General features: G+C 45.0%; 1 pseudogene; it reads left to right on the top strand.

Annotated features, from left to right (window-relative positions):
• The first annotated feature begins 1,317 nt into the window (after window positions 1-1,317).
• Window positions 1,318-1,435, top strand: LOC126425183 (5S ribosomal RNA; annotated as a pseudogene).
• Window positions 1,436-5,619: the final 4,184 nt, after the last annotated feature.

Here is a 5,619-nt window from a genome sequence, read left to right as displayed (position 1 = left end):
CTGCACCCATTCATAGGAGAACTTGTGTTAAGTGAAATACTGAACGGTTATTTTCAACAAGATGGTGCAACCGCGCATACAGCTCGCGTTTGAATGTCACTGCTTGCTGATGTTTTTGGTGATCGCTTAACTTCACAGGGACTTTGGCCTCCACGATCGCCTGACCTAACACCACCTGACTTTTTCTTCTGGGGTTCAGCGAAAGCAACTATCTATAAAAACAGTCCAAAATCCATAGATGAATTCAAAACTGCAATATCCACTTTCACTGCTTCTGTTACTGAAGAAATGTTACAGCTTGTGTTTGGAAACATGATTACACGAATTGAATTGTGTATCCAACAACAGGGGGAACACTTTCAACATTTAATGTGAAAATTTGTAAGTAAAAATGAATACCAGAATGAGATTTTTACTCTGCAGCGGAGTGTGCGCTGATATGAAACTTCCTGGCAGATTAAAACTGTGTGCCCGACCGAGACTCGAACTCGTGAAACATCCCCCAGGCTGTGGTTAAGCCATGTCTCCGCAATATCCTTTCTTTCAGGACTGCAAGGTTCGCAGGAGAGCTTCTGTAAAGTTTGGAAGGTAGGAGACGAGATACTGGCAGAAGTAAAGCTGTGAGTACCGGGCGTGAGTCGTGCTTCGGTAGCTCAGTTGGTAGAGCACTTGCCCGCGAAAGGCAAAGGTCACGAGTTCGAGTCTCGGTCGGGCACACAGTTTTAATCTGCCAGGAAGTTTAAAAATGAATATTTAATAAATTAATAACTTGTATTTCACTGAGTTTCATTTCGGTATATTCACTGCGGCATACGGCACGCGCGGCTAACAATCATACAGCACTGCGGAGAGACTTTTTCAACACCCCATACTTGACAATTGGTGTTACGCAATTTCAGTAAGATATCTGGTCTTACCTATCCGAATGTTAGGGGTCACAAATTTTCCCGTGTGAAACTTAAATGGTGAAAAAAGTATGGTGGTCCAGGCTTCGGCAACACTGATGCCTTCCTATTGTTACGAAATTGACAGTATGATCTTCAGAAGCCGTAAACACAGTTGGATGCTGACGCAGATTTTGACCCTCCCCTCCAGGTTTCAATTCCTGGCAGGAGCGGTAATCGTTCCAATCTCTCCAGCCCGGCCCTGGTCCACTTACCCTGCTAACAAGTTCAATCAGTTCGCCAACCTCCCCCTCCTAGTGCTGCGGTGAATGAAAGGCCAGTAGCCTGGTCACGTATTTGGCGGCACAGGCTTTTAGTATGGAAGAAGGGTGAGGGGAAGAGAAGGTAATAAATTGTGATCCTCCCAGAAACCGGCAACGGCCTTGCCGCAGTGGATACACCGGTTCCCGTCAAATCACCGCAGTTAAGCGCTGTCGGGCGTGGCCGGCACTTGGATGGGTGACCATCCGGACCGTCATGCGCTGTTGCCATTTTTCTGGGTGCACTCAGTCTCGTGATGCCAATTGAGGAGCTACTCGACCGAATAGTAGCGGCTCCAGTCAAAGAAAACCATCGCAACGACCGGGAGAGCGGTGTGTTGACCACACGCCCCTCCTATACGCATCCTCATCTGAGGATGACACGGCGGTCGGATGGTCCCGAATGGCCAGTTGTGGCCTGATGACGGAGAGCTCCCAGAAACCAACCCTAGATCACGTGGCTGTAAACAGACTCCGTGTTCTTAGGGCAGCGTCATCAACTTGTAAGGTTAATGTTGCTAGTTCGAAGCCCAACTCCTTGATGAACGTCAGTTTTAAATCTGACGCTGCTGTGTGTAAGTGCATGTCCACATCGGGAAACAATCAACAATGACAGAAAGGTGAACTAATAAAACATTAGCTTAGTATTTCATCTTGAGGTAACGAATTATTGAAATACAATTCCTCACAAAAGACTTACGCTTGCAGAAGACCTAACCGAACTTCAGCGCAGCTTCGTACATGTACACAGCACTGGTGAGTTTATAAACGAATAGAATTGCTATTCTCTGTGACAGGCAGAAAGGCCACCAGAGTATATTAATGTTGTTCGTGTTTAGCATTGTTATCAATCCTGCCATGGTATATAAGGGGCGTGAACAGTGTGAACAGTGATCACTGAGAAGGACACGGAGATATCGCGTACTCGTCTGAGACAGCGTTATCAGCACCTGATAGAGTCTGAAAGGAGCCAGTTTCTGGATATCCATTTGGCCGGGTGGTCGAACTTTGAAAAAATCCCGATTTGTGGGGTACTTATATGTGCCAGTGACTTTATGTTGGAATGAATGAGAGCTTTAGGACAGGGATACTCGTCAAGTTTCTGGTTGAACACGTTTGCCCACCTCAAAGGGAGAATCACCGTGTTATGCACCTAGCACATGGTACCCTCTTCAAATCTGCTCCTGCCATGCTGAAACAAATACTGCACTCTCTGCAACATTCTGTGTAGTCCTACAACATTAATCAGAGACTAGCAGCAGCTGGACTAGACAATTACCGTCTCAAGCGTAGGGTGCCGTTAACACCATAAACTGCTTCGTTAGGGCCGATGCTGTGAGTGGGAAGCATGGACTGCTCGTGAATGTGGTCGCATAGTGTTCAGCGAAGAATCGCAGTTCTGTACTGCCCCGAATTAAAATCTTCGGCGAGTATGGCGGCGACCTGGGGATGCGTCCCATTCTACCAGTGTTTTGGAGGGGGACAGCAGTGTTGCTCCTGACGTCATAATGTAGCGAGCCATCGGGTTTGACATCGGGGTACGCCTGGTAGTGATGGAGGGAAGGCTGAGTGACAACAGTTAAGTCGGGGACATCCTGCGTCCTGATGTGTTACCTGTCATGTGACAGTAGAGTGGACACATTTTTCAACAGGACAATGCTCGTCCAAACATGGCACATGTCTCTGTGGATTATCCTGTGGCCAGCAAGATACTATATCTGTCCCTGACAGAACATGCGCGGGACCAGCTTTGACGTCAGCTTCGTTTCAGTGTCTGTATTCAGGATATCTACATCTACATGACTACTTTGAAATTCACATTTAAGTGCTTGGCAGATGGTTCATCGAACCACAATCATACTATCTCTCTACCATTCCACTCCCGAACAGCGCGCGGGAAAAACGAACACCTAAACCTTTCTGTTCAAGCTCTGATTTCTCTTATTTTATTTTGATGATCATTCCTACCTATGTAGCTTGGGGCTACTTACTACGGCCATGGGCCAGCTTGTCTTAGGATAAGTTGTGAAACCCTTTACAACCAAATCAGTTCATCCATCCAGGTCAGAGGTGGTGGAACGTCATATTGATAAATGGCCTCATACTGCGAGGTTCTTTGTTATACTCGATTTTGTAAACTTTCGCCGGCGGGGGTGGCCGAGCGGTTCTAGGCGCTCCAGTCTGAAACCACGCGACCGCTACGGTCGCTGGTTCGAATCCTGCCTTGGGCATGGATGTGTGTGATGTCCTTAGGTTAGTTAGGTTTAAGTAGTTCTACTTTCTATGGGACTGATGACCTTAGAAGTTAAGTCCCATAGGGCTCAGAGCCATTTGAATCATTTTGTAAACTTTCTCAATCCCTGACGTTCATTTCGGTTCCTCCTCCATTTATGACTGCTTCACATTTTTTGTCAGGCGGTGTATTTGAAAGACAATAAGAAATTAAAATTCAACCAACTTACGGGAATGTGTCGATATTTCGACACCCGAATTTTCAAGGCACTAATGCAACGAGACAGCGCTGTGGAAAGGTGTTTAAACCGTCGGTAGGAGGGGCTAGTCGACCAAAACCAATTAGACGACATATGCTGGAATGCATCAAATACACGGAAAACAAACAGCGCAACAACAAACCAAAGACGACCGCCATTGGAAGTTATCGATAGTGAATATGAATTACCAGTGGGTGAGGAAGCAGCATTATCTTCCTCCCTCTGTTGTTTGACTAGGGAGACAGCAGGAGTCCCCTGATACCTGTGCCTTTATTTACAAGATCATTTCCTAATTTCCTCTCCACTGATTTCTTAGTAACACTAACCCAGTAGCTTGAAATGTACGCCCGAATCTCTGTGTTTTCATATTGCACAGTATGACCGGCACAGAGGTAATGTTCTCCAATAGCAGATTTGCTTAGCTGTTGTAAGCGTGTATCATGCTTATGTTCTTTACAACGATCTCCACGGTCCTGATGGCTTGACCAATGTATAACACATCACATCACATTACGTACACCAAGATCATCCTTTATACGTGCTGAAAGGGCCGTAATCGAAAATAGTGGTCGCAAAACACACTTTACTCCGTCTTTCTGCAGAGTAGGACCAATTATTTTGGAAACGCTGCCTGCGTCATGGAAATAGACCGCAAACTTAGGTGTCAGCCTGTTATTTTCATCATTCACTCGATTCACGATAGACAGATAGCGTAACGTCCTTATAATCTTTCAACTACAACCATTTTGGTCAAAAATGATTTCGAGGTAGGTTAACTCAACTTAACAAACTTTCAGGGTGTGACATGATATGGTCCCTATGAAACATGCTACGAAGTACCCCTTCAAGCTGAACCGGATGGTGACAGCTATTAGCATGAAGATACAAATCATTGCGACTTAGCTTCCTACAGACGACATATTCCATTGTAAAATCAACCGTCCTCCTGACCAACACATCAAGAAAGGAAAGGCGGTCATCATTTCCAGCTCCATAGTAAAGCGAAAACTCGAGTGAATTGAATTCACATGTTCTGGAAGGCTTCTCAAACTCCAGATCGCGTTCCTCGATATCTTTTATAAAAAATTTGGCCGCTGTAGGTGACTGAGGGCTCCTTATCACAACTCTATCTGTCCGTTCAAAGAACTGGTCGTAAATGAATGTCAAAACATATGTAAATATGCTAGTTAATTCAACACCAAACCTAATCTCAGTTACCCGTAACGAATTTGACATGGGAACGAGCGTGAAAAAGACAGTTCAAATCAAAATTTATTAAAAAATCAGTATCATTCAAATTTAATCCCTCTAACCGACGTAAGAAATCGGCCGAGTACCTTAGTTGATGTACACTCCGACATACTAATATACTTAAGCAGCAATATCACTGACAGAAGGCCCAACAGGAACAAGCCCTTTCTGAGGAACAACCCCTCCCTCGTATATCTTCGGAAGGCGATATAATCTATGAGCAATACAATCTGAATCGAGACTTTAGATAGTCTATTGCGACAAGGAAATTTTCTTCAGGATTTTCTTATCAAGCATGTTTTTAGAGTCGGCACAGAGTCTGCGATACCCTGCAGCAGACAACAAACACTTTATTTTTTAAAAACGATGCCGACTGTCCATGCAGCCGTATCGCATCTCTTGTCCGCAGTTAACATAATACCAGGATCCACCCCAGTGAAAGCGAACTATTCGTCTCAGCTGCTGTTGAATTATCGTTGGACGAAAGTTCCTCAGTGAACACTCGACATGGTTCTCTCATAACCTCTTCGGCATCAATAACTGGGAAACGACTGGGTGTCGTTGCAGAGTTCAAACTTCCCTAATACGGACAAAGTTTGTCGTCAGAAGATTTTTCCTTGACACTGATGACAGAAGTTCGAGATGTAATGTCACAGTAGCCACAGAAACGTT

The sequence above is a fragment of the Schistocerca serialis genome, chromosome 1 (assembly GCF_023864345.2).
Source record: "Schistocerca serialis cubense isolate TAMUIC-IGC-003099 chromosome 1, iqSchSeri2.2, whole genome shotgun sequence".
NCBI classification, from domain to species: domain Eukaryota; kingdom Metazoa; phylum Arthropoda; class Insecta; order Orthoptera; family Acrididae; genus Schistocerca; species Schistocerca serialis.
The sequence above is the reverse complement of the archived record's forward strand: the minus strand, read 5'-3'. Positions and strand labels throughout refer to the sequence as shown.